Source organism: Rissa tridactyla, chromosome 1 (assembly GCF_028500815.1).
Source record: "Rissa tridactyla isolate bRisTri1 chromosome 1, bRisTri1.patW.cur.20221130, whole genome shotgun sequence".
In the NCBI taxonomy this organism is placed as follows: Eukaryota; Metazoa; Chordata; class Aves; order Charadriiformes; family Laridae; genus Rissa; species Rissa tridactyla.
In genome coordinates this window covers 102295829-102313454 of record NC_071466.1, presented here as the reverse complement: position 1 = coordinate 102313454, position 17626 = coordinate 102295829, and positions in this window count along the sequence as shown.

The following is a 17626-nucleotide window of genomic DNA, read 5'->3' as shown; positions in this document are numbered from 1 at the left end:
CCTTGGGGATGTTGCAGGCATCAGTATCCGAATCCAAAACTTGTTTGTTTACCGCCAGGCCGCATAGTCATGAAGCATTTATTAAATGCTTATCCAATATTCTTCTTGAATACAAGGCTATAAACTTTCCCTCTGTTTTGTGAATGCTGTCACCAGTAAAGGTCCTTTAGGAAGCGCCAAGTTTGCAAATGGCAGATCTTTGCATTAGCCGTTAAGCTCCCTATCCTTGCCTCCCTGGGAAGGTCAGGGATGTTTCGGCCTGATGCATTTGGTGCAAATCATTCCAAAGAGAGGAACCGGCCCAGCATTGAATCCAGATGTGGATTTAGAGTCACCCAGCCTCTCCGTCCGTGCTCACAGCTGCTGGAGCTTTCCTGATCCTGTGTTCTGGGCCTATCTCAATTGCAGACGTTTCACTCTTGATTTATTTTTAAAAAATAAAAATCCCACTGCCACTATATCATCAAGTCTTGGCCGATCTATAAAAATATACTTGTTATACTGTTTCAAGGGACTGTCTCTTGCAAACAATATTAATATTCCTGAGGTTTAGTATTTAACAAAAAAATCTGGAACAAAATTGTAGGTGACGAGGCAAGAGAGAACACTGCCTTCAGTTGTTTGATATACATCTGAACTGTAAGTTTGGCAGAGCCTTCACAAAGCCTGAACAAGTAGGTCAGGTATTTGAGCATTTATCTATTTTATTTATTGTGGTGGATGCACAGGGCTAGCATGAAAATTTTTTTTAAGGGAAGCACAGTGCTGTTCAGTGTAAAGCAGATTAGAGAATGTAAATTAAAACTGAAATGCAGCAGGGAACCCAGCAACAGGTCTTTCTAGGGTAAGCCAGATATCCACCCTATTGATCTCATCATTACATAAAACAATATTAGTAAAATTTTCTTAGCTGACTAGCCTTATTGAACTGTGCAAGAGTCTCCCCGTGGTGATGAACTAGGTCCCACTGCTTGACTCACTGAGTAGTGCAGCAGACAAACCACTAGCAAACTCGGGGAAGCGTTCTGGGTTGGCAGAGGATGGATCAGATGATCTAACAGTCTTTTTCTTTTATGTTGCTTAATTTGGATTGAAAAGCTTTCTGTTTCAGCAAAGAGCAGAGGTATATGACCAATAATTTCTAGAAACACACAATTTACTCTCCTCTGAAGCATATAGGACATTGGGAAAGAATAATTCCTTAACATACCTCATTAAAACTTGTTCCTTCCATGAGGCATAGAAACCTTCTTCTGCCCATCATAAGGCTGATATGTTCATTTTTTTGAACTCTGAAACCATTTGTATGTGTGTGTTACTTGCCACAGCAATGCACAGTCATATTGCTGTACAATTAATACAATACAATGATATTTCTTGTTCCTAGTTTTGCTGTGACATGGTTTCCCTCTGGGGGGATTTTCATGCAGGGGAATCCTACGAACTATATAGGCTACAAATGTTGGCTCACAGTGTCTGTGAAACAGCAGATATTGGAATAGCTATGAATAATTATAACAATAAATCAGAATTATTAGTAAGGCCAAGAATGGGAAAAATCAAGCAGGAGAAAGCATAGTAGTATTTTTCACTGTGTGAAAGGACTAATGCTTTTGTGACCCAAGGCAAATTGTCTGCTTGGACTCGCTAAACCCTGGTAAATGGCAATAGCGTTGAGGCCCAAGCTCAGCTGACTCCTCATGAATTGCCCTTGGGTTGCTGCCAAAATGAAATTTTCTGCTTCTGAAAACCAATTCCAGCTATTGCCAAGAATGAAGGTTACGATGGAGAATGGAGGAATTTCACAGCCCTGTGGAGTGCCAAGTCAGCCAGTGATGGGCCGCTCAGGAAAACTACTGGAAGGCAGAAGTTCTTCTAATGGCTGAAGCCCAAATATATGGATTCTGGTTTTGAAGAAACTTTGTTTGAAACTCTGTGGCCTGCATCTTTGACTGGAGGACTTTCTAGAGGAAGTGTTCTCCTGGAGGAACTTAGGCATTGCACAAGAGCAGTACTCTCCCATTGTACGTTTAACTTATTTGATTTGAATCTTAATGATAGCCCAGGAAAGTGTGAATCAACCGAAACCAAGTGGTTTGCAGTGGGATATGTTGCCTGAGGATAATTGCTGGGAGACAGCTATTCCTTCTCACCTGGTAGGCTTGTACCTTAGCTGAGGAGCTCCAGTTGAGTGCAGTCTGCACTGCTGTGCTGTACGTGCCTGTGGGATTTGGGAAGGGAGAGGAAACATGCACATGGAAACAGCTGCTCTTAAAAAATCTCCGAAGTAACTGTTTACAGGAGAGACATACAATGTGTTGAATGCCATCAGCAGGGAAGAAGTGAGAAATGGAGCAGATCTTACCCGTAAGCTCTATACTCATCTTCTCAGATGTCTGTCTAGGATCCAAGTCCCTGTAAGGAGCTAACAGATTTTTATTCCCACGAGGCTTTTCCACCCTCTAATTTGGAGTCATTTACTTTAAAATGGACATCTGATGCATCATGGGTAACCTCCCCTTACACTCTACCTGAAATTCTTCTTGGAACTACCATATTGAGATATCTTAGAAAAGACATGTTTGACAAGCTTTGTGCAGTGCCCCATTTTAAACGGCCCTTGTCAACCGCCACTCCAGTTAGTTCAAGAAAATTGGAAAAATCCTCATTTACATGAATCCCAGGTGAAGAACCCCGGTCTCTTACACATGTGTACACAAAAATGGGAAGGCGTGTGTATTTTGTTTGGTGTTTTTTAATGCTGTATCCAGTTACAAAGCAGGGAAGCTCAGTGAGCTTTGTAGCACATGCATTTGAATATTCAGTTAAAGAGGAATGGAAATACCTGCTTTCACTCTGAGACATCTCTCTTGCTTTAAAACAGCCAAATAATCTTCACAGATGTCTGTTGATTGACTCCTTCCAAATCCTTTTTGTTTTTCTACTAGCTCCAAGCATTACTTGCAAGTAAGTTCTTAATGTCACCTCTGACCTGCATGTGATCAAGTTATTAATACACAGCTACTCTTAGGTAGGTAAAAGAAAAGGGTCTTGTGACAGGGAAAACAAAAGGAAAAAATGTCATTCTGCTAGCTGGGTGATTGAAACCATTTTTCTATGATACCAGGTAATGTGTGATCTTTGTATGTCCTTTCACATCCCTGGTTTGTTGTAGACTTGTTCATCTTCCCCACCGAACAGTACTTATTCTCTCATAGAACTCCTTTGGGGCATTGCTTAAGCCCTTATATTTTACATATATGTAATAAGCTCTGAACATTTTGTTACCAGATATATTTTGTTGCAAAAAATAGATTTTTATAACATGCCATTAGTGGTCTGTGACCACAGCTGTCCTTGGCCGTGATGCATTGTCGCAGTCAAATGGGTGACAGCAGTCAAGTAATTGAGTTGGTCAGATGCTTTGATAAACTTTAAAATTGAAAAAAGTTGGGCTCTTCTCGGTTTCAAAGTAAGAAGAAAAAGAAAACCTCACCTACGTTTCCCCATGACATTTACTTATTTATTGGTAACAGAGATGGAGAGGGAGAACATCAAATTCTGTGAAAGCAAAACTCTTCAATTAACATTTTCACAAAGAGAGTGAGTGGTAGAGGTCCTTTTCCAGCTGCGAAGTGCCAAAGTTACTCTGATTCTGCAACCTCTTTTTCTGCCCTTGCCCTTGCAGCATAAGGAACGCTGTTTTTGCAGTACAGTCTTCTCCTTGCTTGCGGTTGGTGTAAAGTGGTTCCTTGTGGTTTGGGGGCTGGAAACAGCATCAGAAGGGAGTGGGGCAAGGCAGTTGTTGGGCTTCAGCAACACTCAGTCCTGTGGAGGCTCCTGCGAGGCAGCTGCTGGGGAACATGGACAGTAGCTGCACCGCATCTGGGAGAGTGTGCCGTTGTCAGGAGGATGATGAGAAACCAGGAAAGCGGCAAAAGGAGGTGTCTTTTCATTCAGAAGGCTACCGCCACAGAGCATCTCACTGACTTAATTTGCCCACTGTGAGCCCTTGTGCCCAATTTTGTATGGGCAAATGCGCTTTGTATGGGCATTTGCTCCCCTGGGAAGTAAATATTATTTGATATTTCTTCTGCTTTTACCTTCTTGCACTTGTTCTCCACAGCCTCTTTTTCCTCAGGGAAAGGTTAGAGCTGTACATGTACATCTCCCCACTCAGTTTTCACATTCCTGTTAGGTACAACTCCTAAAATGGTTTTCTCATTGTGCTTAGGCTGTGTGCCATCCTGAAGTGCCTGGCACCCTACTTACTCCAGTGACCAGGCTGCACTGCACCACGGCTCTCCTTTGGCTTACATAGCCAGGTTTTCTTCTCCTAGAAGTGGGCTGTGGGGCAGGCTGGCATATACTTTGGTCTCACCTGATTCTGGGTGGTGTAAAAGCCTAGCCAAGGAGCTCCCAAGGAGCAATCCCAAGTCCTGCAGCTGAGAAACATCTTACATGGCGTAGTTCAAAACCTGTTCTCAGCTGCATGGCCTGTTTCAGCGTGTTTGTACAACACACCAACAATTTTCTCTAAAAGACCTTGTGTAAAAGAGGTCCAGTTTTTTGTCATAGCAACAGTCTGAAGTGAAGGACTTTACAAAAAATGTTTCATTTTAAAGAAAAATCCATTTTATTTTCCTAATAGAAGCAGAGCCTCAATCTTAAGAGTTGACTTGGATAAGAATATCTGCATGTGGGCTTTGCTGTGGAACATAATTTCTTCAAAAATGGCACTTTGAAGAATATGGAGGAATATCTTTTTCAGCTAAACTGAACAGTATACTAATAATGACAATGATGAGTTCTGGGATTCAACACGGGTTTACAGACTGCGGCATGTACTTAATCATGTGGTAATTAAGCTGCCAATTTCCCCCCTGCACAAGAAGTGGCAAACTGACTATTAGGTAACTATTAGCAAAATAGTTTTTATATCAATAGAAGTTGCCTCGGGGTATCAAAACTATGAAGAAATCTGTAGGTGAAGATTTATTTTTTTTTTTAATCATTTCATATCCTTGTCGGTTATTTGAAAAGTAGAACCAAGAGGTTCCAATTTACTTTCTGAATAGTACCCAGTCATAGAATCATAGAATTGCCTAGGTTGGAAGAGACCCTTCAGATCATCTAGTCCAACCATTAACCTAACTCTGACAAAGACCATCACTAAACCATATCTCCAAGCACTATGTCTACCCGTCTTTTAAATATCTCCAGGGATGGTGCCTCAACCACTTCCCTGGGCAGCCGGTTCCAATGTTTAATAACCCTTTCAGTGTAAAAATTTTTCCTAATATCCAATAAAGTCTGTTATATTACCGGTCCCAGAATTCAACATGCCTGTTAAGGTTGGCAGTGCCTGTTAAACACACAACCAGTCAAGCTGTATCACCCAGGAACATGAGAAAGTAAAATTGGCACTGGTCTCAATTTCAGTTCTAGGAATTGCAGCACTATGGTCTTCTATATTATCTTAACGGATACCAATCTTGCTACCGTTTGTGATCAGGATTATGCAGAATTTTCCTCTGTGAGTAATTTCTGAGGCAAAAATTCACTTCTTGTTTGGGTTATTCTTCAGGCTTATTGAATAATTTTGAAATATACTGCCAGCTTTATCATCAGAGCAATCTTCCACAAAGGGATACAGGCACATGTGAAGGCATAATGCCATAATCATTGCATTGCTGTGTCTGAAATTGATAGTTACTTGTCCATTTTCTGTGAATCTTGTACAGAAACTTGACGGTCATATTGGTTTGTTACTGAGGACAAGTCTACGCAGCATGGCTAAAGATTGCTGAGGATGAAGGAAGCAAGGGAGCAAAAGTAGCAGCAGAATCAGTCCTGCTGACTAGCAGGGTCTAATCCCTGCTTCTCAGCAATCCCATATGCCAGTGGAGGAGTCATCACAAAAAGAAAACACATCTCTGAGTTACAGCCAATAATCCTTACATTACATGCTGAAATCAAGCCTGTTTTATTGTGATCCTAATCTCAGTCCACCACTTCCACATCTAGACTTTGTGTGCACGTCTGTATAGAGGAGAGCCTCTTGCACTGACCAAGGGCCAGTACTGCAGCAGATAAGGAGCGTGAGTGTGCTTGAGCTGTATTAATCCATTATCTTCACTTTTTCTGTCTTTTTCTTTAAGTGTTTGAGTCTCAATCTAAGCAGCTATTCAGACTGTTGGCATAGTTTGAAGGTTCCTCAGAGGGTTCCTCCTTTTACAAAGACCATATTACAAACATTAAATCTGTAATTATATACAAAATTAGATGCTGGGCACAAAGCCTATCTCTAAATCAAACTGGCGTGAGGCAGGGTGGTGTTACTGGAACAGGCTCAAAATCAAGTTATGAACCATGACTTGGCTCAAATTCTCTCCCGAGTCCTCAGTCATTAGGTTTGATATATACAGGAATTTTGCAAGGACACATTGGAATTTCCAATTTATTTTTGATCAAAGTATCCATAGAATGGGACAGGAAAGTTTTGGCAATTCAGAGACAAGTTCTGTTATGACTGAGATTTCTTTAGGACCATAAATATAACTATTCCAATTAAATTTGCTAATAATTGTCTGAGGAAATGTGAATTTGAACCTTCCTGGTAGATCAGACTGACACTTAATTAGGGTGCAGCTACATTAGCGATCTCCTCATAATTGCCACTTACCACACTTTGGCTCACGGCACAGAGCAGTCTCTGAGTACACAAACTGGTTTCCTTTTGGATTAAATGAAACCAGACAATGTGTTCCAGTGTTGGTCTTAATGGTCTCCAATTATTTCTATGTGTTCAGTCCACAGGCCCAGACTGAAACTAGCCTGAAGTAAATTCCCTTGAAGCACGAATCATCTGCACATCAGATAATCAACACCATTTTTTCACTTTATAAATCCACTCTTATCAGGCCACATGCTTGCTAATGTAGACGTAGCCTTAGGTTGGCAGTTTGAGACTTTAACAAAAATCGCTTGGACAATATTCCTGAGGTCCTCAGATTCAGCAGTATGAAGCTCTTGGCTATGGAGCCACATGCCTTTGGGAGCATTTTGCGATTTGAAAACTGTCTCTAAAATACATAGAGTTGTGCTGTGGCATTTGTTCTTAGAATTTGTGAAGGCTTGAAGGACTAACGGAGTGAAGTTTTTGTGAATTTGCAAGTTGTCTCTTTTGACAATTGATACTATATTACCACCTAATGACTTCTGCTTTGCTGCTGGTGCCTGAGAAGCACAACAGGATTTTGGTACATAAACAAAGCTTAAAAGCTTGGATAGAGAGGATAAACCTCCAAAAATAGAGGCTGTGTTGAGCAAGTGGCCACATCTGAAAATATAACAGTTTGCTTTCTAAAACTTCTGGTGTTCTTGTATCATCAAAATGTTAAAAGAGATAATTTGTAAAAATATACAAACCCTTTGTATTTTGATGGATGAGAAAAGATGACAGGGCAGAGAAGCTGGGCAAGAAAGTGGACAAAAATGAGGGAAGTAGACACTCGTATCTAATGGTAAGCTTGCTAAAGTGAAAGGAACTGGGGCAAAACAAGAAGAACAGAGGGAAAAGGAGTATTTTGCTGCTTTTTTGTGTGTGTCTGAATGAAAACAGAAATAACACTCCTCTCCGTGTCCCCAGTTTTTGTTACCAAATATTTGAGCTATTTAAGAGTCAAATCTAAGCACGGCACTGGGTACAGAAGCTTTGGGACAAATCAGTCAGTCAAGTCTTTCTGCCCTGTCTGTGACTAGACGTCGTCTTGAGCTCTTATACATGTGAAATTCCCTGGGTTACGAACTAAGCAAACTCGGTAAAACAGCTGGATAGTTCAGACATTCAGTCCTTCACTTCGTGTCACCTAAAACTTTTGTGGCCTCCCTATCCCATATTTAACTACAGTCAAGCCATTTGCAAAGAAAGTGCAAAGGGTGTTTCCTAAACACGTTATTATTGTATCCTGGTTAATACATGCTCTATGGAGATACCTCATGCCTGCTGCGAGCTGGCTTGTCTTGTGGGATGCTCCTGCAGGTCTGTGATGCTCTGTGTGCTCAGGGTCCACATTCAAAGCCTCCTTTCTGCAGTTCCTCACTCTGCTGTCTGTGAGTCCCTAAACAGCAAACTACGCTGCAGCACAAGCCTGGATGAAGTTTTCTCCTAAACTGAACCATCAAAAATAGAAGCCAGTCCCAAACCATCTGTATATGCAACTGGTATTTGCTCTGAGTTTAAAAAAGCCAAGACATTATTTTAAAAAAAGCCAGTCCCAAACCATCTGTATATGCAACGGGTATTTGCTCTGAGTTTAAAAAACCCAAGACATTATTTTAAAAAAAGTGGAAAATTGCATGTCTACTAGAAGACCCATATGCTTGAATACCTTTGCTCTGCTCAACCAGGCTTTTAGGTTCTGTGCTCTTTGCTTTGCCCACTCTCTTTCAAATCCTCGTCATGTGTATGTAACCAATCACCCACAGAGTGTGCAGAATTGGACCATGTGTTTAAATGGCTTTCAGGATTTTCTCTCTTGCACCTTAAGTTATGGCAGCAGCTAGAAGTGGCTCAAAAAGGCAAGATGAGCATCAACATGACTTACCAGAAGTTCTACCGAGCCTGGTTTTACTTGTTTCAGTAGGCAGTTAGGTGACATCATTGATAGATTCTTGTACTACATCCTCAACAGACAGGGATGCAAAGCGATGGACAGCTTTATTTTCATGTGCTATCACCACCATCAGGTGACCAATCAATGTGCACCACTTGTGAGCAGGATAGCCTCAAATTTACTACCTGATTTGCCATTCACTAAAGTATTTTTAACCTTTTCACGTCAGCTTGCTCTGAAATAAATGGAGGCTGAATGTACACTTCTGTCCAGGAGATGAGTCTTCTGTGAAATGCTGTGGCTAATCACCATAAGGGGGTGCAAAACCAAACATTTTCTCTGTGTAGTAATAACAAAATGCCTTTAATTTGGTCAAGACTTGATTTTAATAACTTGTTGCTAAGTAAAGTCCGTGTAGATAGATTGAAAAAAAAAAAGTCTGTTTTTCCACGAGTTCTGTGGCAACTTGTTAGAGTAACTTTAACAATTACTACTGTAAATGTGTAAAGCTTGGTTGTTCATCAGAGACGTGATAATGTCACAGACGTGGACCACCCCGTCAGCTTGTCAGCTTTAAAATATTACTCCTGGAATAATGAAAAATTGCCAACTTCTCAGTATGGCTTTTTGATTTATGGCTAGTTCCTCCGAGATTGATTAGTTGTTTTGTTTTGTTACCTGGAATGAATGATGAATATTTTAAAAAATACTTAATGTTGGATCCAGTGCAAATGAGATAATTTTACAGTGACTTGTTTAGTTGTTTCCAGAATAATTGGACATTATTACCTGCCCACCATGCGTGAACTATAGGTCTCTGGAGGGGCTAAATAGCTTCAGTTGATGTTTCCTTAATATTTCAATGTAGTTCATCTGCACTGTTCATACAGGAGCTTTTACCAGATGGTTAACTAGCCCTGTAATGACATTTCACATTTCCCGTCTATTACTCACCAATGGAAAACGATACAATTTGATTCGCTGTTTGCCGTAACTTATGACTGGCTCACTTGTGTACCTCTACTAAAGAATCATGGCCAAGTGGCCCAGCGAGGGTAAATTGAAAATGAGTTTGCTGTTACCTTGAGTAGGATCAGTACTGACATCTACAATATCGAAGCAAATAACTTGCTCTCTTTTTTATGATTTAAGAACAAATCCTGGGAAACAAACTTAAGAACAAATCCTGGGAAACAAACTGGGCTTTATTGGGCTTTTCATGAGATGATTTGGCAAATAAGACAGTTGGATAGCTACCCCGAGAGTGATTTTTTAAAAAAATCATGAAGAATCCATTATGATTTGAAAATGCTTTTAAACCTCTGGCTCTGCAGGTGGAAGTGGGAGAAGAAGCAGTAGTAGTTAGCTGTAAGGCCATGAATAGCTGACCTTCCGTTCTGAAAAACCTACTATTTGTTCAACTCCTAAACATCAAGGCACCTCTCTCTCCTCTCCTTTGGCTTTCCCTGACCATCCATGTTGTTTCAGCCCCTGCAAGGCAGCCTCCTGGAAACCAAGAGCCGCCTCGGGGCATTGCCCACAGCAGGGAGGCACCACTGCTCTCTGTCTCCTCAGCTGCTGGGACACAGCCAGCAACAGAGGTCATCTCACCTTTGGCGCTTTTTGGGCAGGAGGGGGAGGTGAGGGCACACATAATGCAAACGTGTCTTTGTCTCCTCTGGGCAGTATTTAAGCAGAGTTTTTTTAATTGTTTATTTTTACTGGAGAGTTTTGTTATGCTGCTTTTACAAATGGATCTTTTAGATACATGGTGTCCTTTTGTCTGATAACCTATCAGTATTTTATTTGTCACCAGAGATCTTCAGCATTGAGGGGGAAGCAGGAAAAGGCCACTTTTAAGGTGTTCAGAAAACTGCTGGTTTAAAACATAATCTTGCCTGTGTGCTGTCAGAAGTTGCACACCAGGAGCTGGACCTGTAGGCAAACAAAAAGACTGTTTTCTGTTCCTGTCATCCTTGCTATTCTCTTTTGAATCCACAATCCTCTATCTTCTTCCTTTTCTGTCTCTATACCATTTCCAGTTTGACCTTGTTGTCTCATCTCTGGGCTGTTTGCCTTGGTTGAAGGCTCCTACACCCATGTTTGTTCTATACCAGTCTAATTTTGCAAACTCTCATCTTCACTATTTGACCTCCATCCTTTGGCAAAGTGAAGAAAGATGCTATTGCAGCAATTAGTAGCCTTTGATCTGTTGGTAACAGCTCTGAGGACTGACTGGTGGAAAGGCACCTGGACTGGACCCCTGGGATCACAGAGCCCAATCTCCCACAGCTACAGACAAGCATGAAATAGAAACCTTGTCCGGAGTGCCAACCAAAAAAAATTACTGCAAGCCCCAAAATGCTCCTCATGGGTCAAACTTTGTAAGTAAATGCGAGACCCATAGCAACTTCAGATATTCCAGTATGTCCCAAGAAGAGAATGAGGACATTACCAATGGCTTCAGACACTGCTTTAAGTTGAAAAGCTTCCATAATCTGAAGAAGTGGACCATGTATCCAGCTCACAAGGAAGGGAACCCTACAGGAGGAAGCCTTCCTCACTTTCTGGAGCTTGCCCAAATTGCTGGGTTGTCTCAAGAGCTCTCCACTTCTTAGTAACCCGATCCTACAAAAACCTTTTGTTCTAACATTTCTTTCCTGGCTAATGTCTGCTTTGCAATGTGGCTACTTGACATGTGGATTGCACTTCTATCCAGTTTTCTTTCTTTGCTCATTATGCATCTGGCCTCTTAGAGTTTTCTTGACTTGAATCTTTGGGATCTTGCTGACCACAGCTATCTGTAGGAGTCTTTATGACAAATGTATATGCTAGGAAATAATTCTGTTATGATGGCAAAGAAACGGGTGTGGGATGACTGCTGCTTACTATTTGAATTGTGCTACTTTATTGTTTCCGTCTGTGTTATCTCCATCCCTGTCTTCTCCTTATTGGCTCTTTGGGCCATGACTACCTACTTATTGTGTGTATTTTACCAAATGCCTCGTTGGAGTCTCTAAGTGTTGCTGAAATCTATTATGAAAATTTGACATCGTAGAAAGCAAAGAGAAGAGATCATATTCAGAGTTGCACCATATTATTTTGATGTCAAAAAATCAAACTGAAAGGAGACCCTTTTTCCACTTTTCTGTAAAAAAAAAAAAAAAGCTCATTTTTATTCATAAAAGAGGCTGCTTCTTTAGCTGGAAAAAATTTTTCCCCTCTCACTAGGAATATAAATAATTCGAGCAGAAGAGAACAGAGAAGCCACATTAATCATGTATGTATGGATATATTTTATTTCAAAATTATTTTCTTAAATCTAAAAAACATTCATGACTGTCTTATTCAAGTACAGTAGTTTTCATAATATAGTGGACATATATAAGTATTTATTTCTTTCCTTAGAGACTTGGGTTTGAAAACATTTTTCTTTTTAATATCCAAAATTCATGTAAGGTTTAGGATTGACTTAGGTTGAAGCCATAATTCTTAAAACGCTTGTGCGTATGCTTGACTTCAGGAATGTAAGTCTCTCTCAGTTCAATAGAACAACTTTGTCTAAGTTATATGCTTAAAGAAGATCAAAGGCTGAACCTAACTTTCCAAATAGAAGTTACAAACATTAGTTATAATGATCTAAGCCATGAAAAAAAAGCGCAAAAAAAAAAAAAGCCTTTTTAAAAGTGACTGTAGTTTCAAATGGGTAAGACAGAATAAACTGTAGGTGAGAGATGGAGCTCGGATCCGTGCTGGTCCTGTGAGTTATCCCTGCATGAAAATCAGCTTTCGCAGAAGTGGGAGGCAAAGCGGGGCAATGGAAATGGAGGGAGATGGCAGGGAATGGAAAAAAGCTGAGCTCGGTGAGGCTCAGAGTGTTTCCAACTCTTTCAAGTGAGCTTTCGGCTGTAAAAAGAGGTGGAGAACGACTGCTACACTTAACCCTCCTGACTGCTAGTTCCTTTGCAAGCCCAACTTTGCCATGCTCGTAAAAGCTTCAGTAAGGATCCCATTGCACCCACTGAGATGGTAAAACATTATTTTGACTTGAGAAAATCGCAAGGGCTTGGTAGCCATCATTTGGAAACGCACGGTGCCTTGGCTGTCTTTACCCGCTCTTTACTGTAGCTCCAAGCAAAGCAGGACGGCTGTGGAGCCTCTGTTTGGCTCTGCGCTGAGCAGGGGGGAGGTTTCCAGAGGCACAGAAGGGGATTAAGCAGACAACCACTGCTGGACTCCCCTGGTAGCGAGGCATCCTTTCCTCTTTGTGTCGGTCAGAATTTTTTCCGTCTGCCGTTTTCACAGTGACGGCACGGTGAGGTTATCAGAGAGTTCATGTGGCTGCTAAAGAAGTTCAGGGCTGATTTAAGGGGGGGGGGGGGGCGCTGGAAACTTTGAAAAAAATTAATTTCCTGTGGAAATATGTTTTGTGTCTTGGTGAAATACCAGGACCTGAACATGCTTCTGGTTTTAATAAAAATGTTTAGGGCTTGGTTTTTGTTTTTTGTCAGTTGAAGAAAATACAACCATCTCCACTACAAAGCATCTTCTCCATGTGAGAGAGCAGATGGAAAGTTTGGTTGCCCAGATGGCCTCCAGGGATTTTGCAGTAATGGATGGTCATTTTAACTACTCTCCTGTGGAGATCTGAGGCGTACATGAAGGAGGGAAGGCAAGGCTCCAGAAGCAGCTACTGAGCACTGTGCGTGGTGGTGGAAATGAGGAGGTTCCAAAGATACAGCCGGAAGGAAGAGTGACTGGATGTGACTGAGAGAGACGGGGAAGGCTGGAGGAAGAGGAAAGGGGAATATCTCTAAAATCATGCAGCAGCAGAAAGATTAACTGAAGCAGCGGAGATGAGACCACACAGACCAACAGATACTCTCTGGGATGCCAGCAACATCCTGGAGTAGTGGCAGTCACCCAAAAAAGTGTTCTCGTATTTGTCTTATTACTGTAGCCTTTATTGCTAACACCGTCTACATATATTTCAGTCTGTGGGGAGAGAGACTGTTATAATCTATTCTCAAAGCACAGTACTAAATATTTTCTCTACAGCCTTTATAATGCACACAGAGCATTGGTATAGAGTTGGATAATGTGCCAATTTGCCTTTTTCTTGCAGGGATGGGCTCTTCATCAGTTCTACCCCCACTGCTGCTGCCCTCGAATTGCATTTATTTAGGCACCCAAACTACTGAAACCCTTTTTTTCCTAAACGTTTGCAACGCAGTGTGGGCAGCAAAAGATTTTGAATGCTACAGGTCATGCAGTGCTGTCTCAACAGGAGTACTGATTTCTCAGTTCTTTATTAGAAACAACCAAATAAAACTTGATGAAAAATGTATTAGCTTTCCTATTAGAAATTTGCAATTATTTAACACTTACTTTTTCTAATTTACTCAACAAATATTTTAGTGTTTCTTGCAGTCATGGGATTTCTTGAAGAGTTTGCTTCTCTTTACTTTCAGTACTTCATATTCAAAATTTGAAGTCTATAGCGCAGTCGCGACTTACCGCTTCTATTAATGTATATTCTCTGTTACACCAGTGAGGAAGTGCAACTTTTTCAATTCTGGGTAGGAAATGAAGAATTTGAAGCCTCTGAAGATTTTTACTTCCCAACAAAAAAACGCACCTTTTTTTACTTTTTTTCAAGAATAAGTAGCAAAAAACCTGAGAGAGATAGGCATGTACTGATCTGTATTTTAAAATAGTGTGTGGTAAGTGTAATCACATTGTTTCTGGGTTGTCCTTGCCCTGGTTTAGATGCATAATTTTGAAAATCCTATTTTGGCTATGCAAGTTTTGGAACCTCATCTACAGGGTGGAAGCTCCAAAGTGCAAAATAGATTTTCAGCTGGTGTGAACTGTCATGGTGCCAGTGAAATAAATAGAGTTTTGACAGCCCATATTAGCTAAGTTCGAGCTCCTATTTTGAGGTACGAAATTTGGGAATGCCAAAGAACAGAAGCCAGGAGGATGATGGAATCTGTTCACAGCAACTTGTTGCAAAATTCATCTGGGCTCAGAAATAGATACTTTCTATTTTTAAATTGTGGTAGTACCTGAAAACCCAAACAGACCAAGGACCCTGTTCCTACCCTGTATCTGTAATTTCTCAAAGAGACAGCCTTTGCCTCAAAGAGTCTGCAGTCTAAATATAAGACAAAGGATGGGACGAGATACAGAGACATAGTGAGGCACAGTGATTTCCCCCTGTTTTTGCAGTAGGTCAGCATCAATGCCAAAAGTGGAACCCAGTCTTCAGATTGCTGGTGCACTGACATGTCACACTGTGGACTAAGCTTTTGTACAGTCAATGCCAGTTTCAAAGCCAGTTTCAATTTGTATCAAAAGGATACAAATTAAAAAAATGCCTAAGTAGTTGTATTTTAGATCACTAATGTCTTTATCTGGGGACATGAGGGAACAGAGAATTGAAATTATTTGCCTGAAGGATGGTTTGGTTTTGTTTTATTGCTGCCGCGTTTAATAATTCTGAAAATACAGGGTAATACACTGTGAACGTGTTCAGATCCTGAAGTGGTAGAATTGTATTTTAAATGCTGCAAAATGAGAAAGATTTATTTGGTGTTGGAATATGGAAGGAGGAGAAAAATCTCTGACTTTTAGTCCTCAAAGTAAGGTGAGATAATTTTACTAAGGGAGGGGTAGGTCCCCAATAAAAATTCCTGCATGTGTTGTGCCAGGGGTTGCTTTCCCCGACGTGGAAGTAGTCTCACAACACACTTGCCAGAGTCATTGATGTGACAATATGTTTTTGTTCTTCAGAGCCATTTTGGTCTTCAGTCCTCATTGGTAAGCCTAGAAAGAAATTCTTGAAAACACACACACACCCCTAAATAAATTGCAACTGTCTGAATAATCTCTTGTGGAATTTCTATGTCAGAGCAGGTCAGTAGTCCTCCTTGTCCATACTCATTCTGAGAGTGGTCAGGGGCCAACAGCATAAAGGAGCTGCAAAATATCCTAGCTCAAGCTGTTGATGTAATAACTTATTACTTAGACCTTGGCTTACGTCCTGAAATACAAGGTTTTATATACCTTCCAAAATGTGCAAGTCCTCACTAATGCACCTCTGAATGTTTTTATTATTCATGTAAATCACGGGTGACATGCTGAATGGAAAAAAAAAATGAACAACTCTAAATGATAAACAAGTTTGGACCTGAAAAGAGGGTGAATGAATTAAAAGCCTTCTTGCCCACTGTAGGGGCTGTTCTGCGAGTCACTGATTTTTTTTCTGAAAAGACGAAGTGTATCATTATGAGAGGAAGAAGCTGAAACAAGAATACAGGAAAGAAAGTATTTTTTATAAAGTATAAAGAATGGCAGGTAACTGTATTTTGACACTGTGTTTTATTATAGTAGAAATTATCCTATTACATCAGTTTTTATGAAAGTTCATCACCGTAATACCACTACTGTATTTATTATTACAAGGAGCAGACCAATCAATGTGTTAAATAGCTGTTTTGACCATTTTAAAAAGTTTTTGAATTTTTTTAATCCTAAAAAAGGGAAAGTGCTGCTGTCCTGAAAATATCTAAAATTTACTAATGGTAAAAAATGGGATAAATGGTAAAGTTACTGCATTCATCAGTCAACCACCCCAAAACATTTGCAACTGATTATATATTTCAAAACTTGGCTGGGAGTCGTGAGGTTCCTTGTAAGCAATGTGCTGTATCGTGCCAAATGTAGGAAAACTAGAAGGTACTTCTGAAATGTGCTGAGAAAAAACATTTCTTCTTGTTGTTTTTGTTGTAATAATAATAATAATAATAATAATAATAATAATAATAATAGGACAAAGGTATGGGAATAGTTTTGATTAGTAATGAGCCATTCAAGAAAGACTGCAAAGTTACAAAAACTAAGACCATAATAAAAATATCTCATGTATGTACCATTTCCTATTTTATTGCCTACCAGTCGCTGTTAAACCATACTCAGGTTGTGTCTTTTCCTGCTCTTGCTGGAATATTTGTCATGAGAATGAGGTGCCAGAACCTGAAGGCTTGTCCTAGGAGAGAGAATAGTCAGTCAGGGTTTATTGCAAGTCTCCACAAATGGTGGTCTGCGAGTCAAACACATTTTTCTCCCTCCTCTCTTTCCTTTTTGTGACTCACATCTGGTGTGTCTTGGCCTCTTAAAAAGGTTTGCTACCCCACACATTGGACATCACTCATCCCTTTCCCACTCTATTACACCTTCTTTCTCCTTCCTTCCCCTCACTACTGCTCTTTCAAGAATGTCCGACTGCCGTTAGACTTTGTACCATGAACACTGTTTTCTTCCTGATGGTCAGTTGTGCCCTGCAGCACTGCCACCAGCGATGGAAGGAGAAAGATGACCTCCCTGGACGACAGCCACGTGTATGTCTCACTGCAGCGTTTCTTGGACACTGGAGTCTGGGATGCTGCTGTTTTCTGTCTGTTCTGCTTCAGTGGAGGAAATTTTTAAATTGCTGATACTTTTTAGGTTGCACCCTTCCTATCCTGTGCTATTAGCAAATTATGCTGCCATTTCTAGTCCAAGAGGGTGGGATCAGGCGTGGGACATACTTCACAATTACGGTTGTAAAGAATATTTCAAGTAATATGCACAAGCTCATCTGTGTATTGGAAATATGTGGGATTTGCACGTGCAGTTGTCTCCAAGTAATTATGACTCATCTTTTGTTATCTGTGATGCACATTTTTTTCCTGTAATTCTCTTCATCAGATGCATTTTTTACAACTCAAGGAAAGACTCTGCCTATTATTGTCTTCTTTGATTTGGACAATATTTACCAGATGTTGTTAGATAGGTATTGTGATCCTTTGATAATTTATTATCAAGTGGTGGTTTTTGTTTTGTTTCCCTCTGCTCAGGTACTCCTACTACATTAAAGTGCTCTCCGATCCCCTACTTGTTATCTGTTACTTCTGGTTCAAATCAAATCCCCATTACAATCGATATAAATATTTTCAGTAATATCA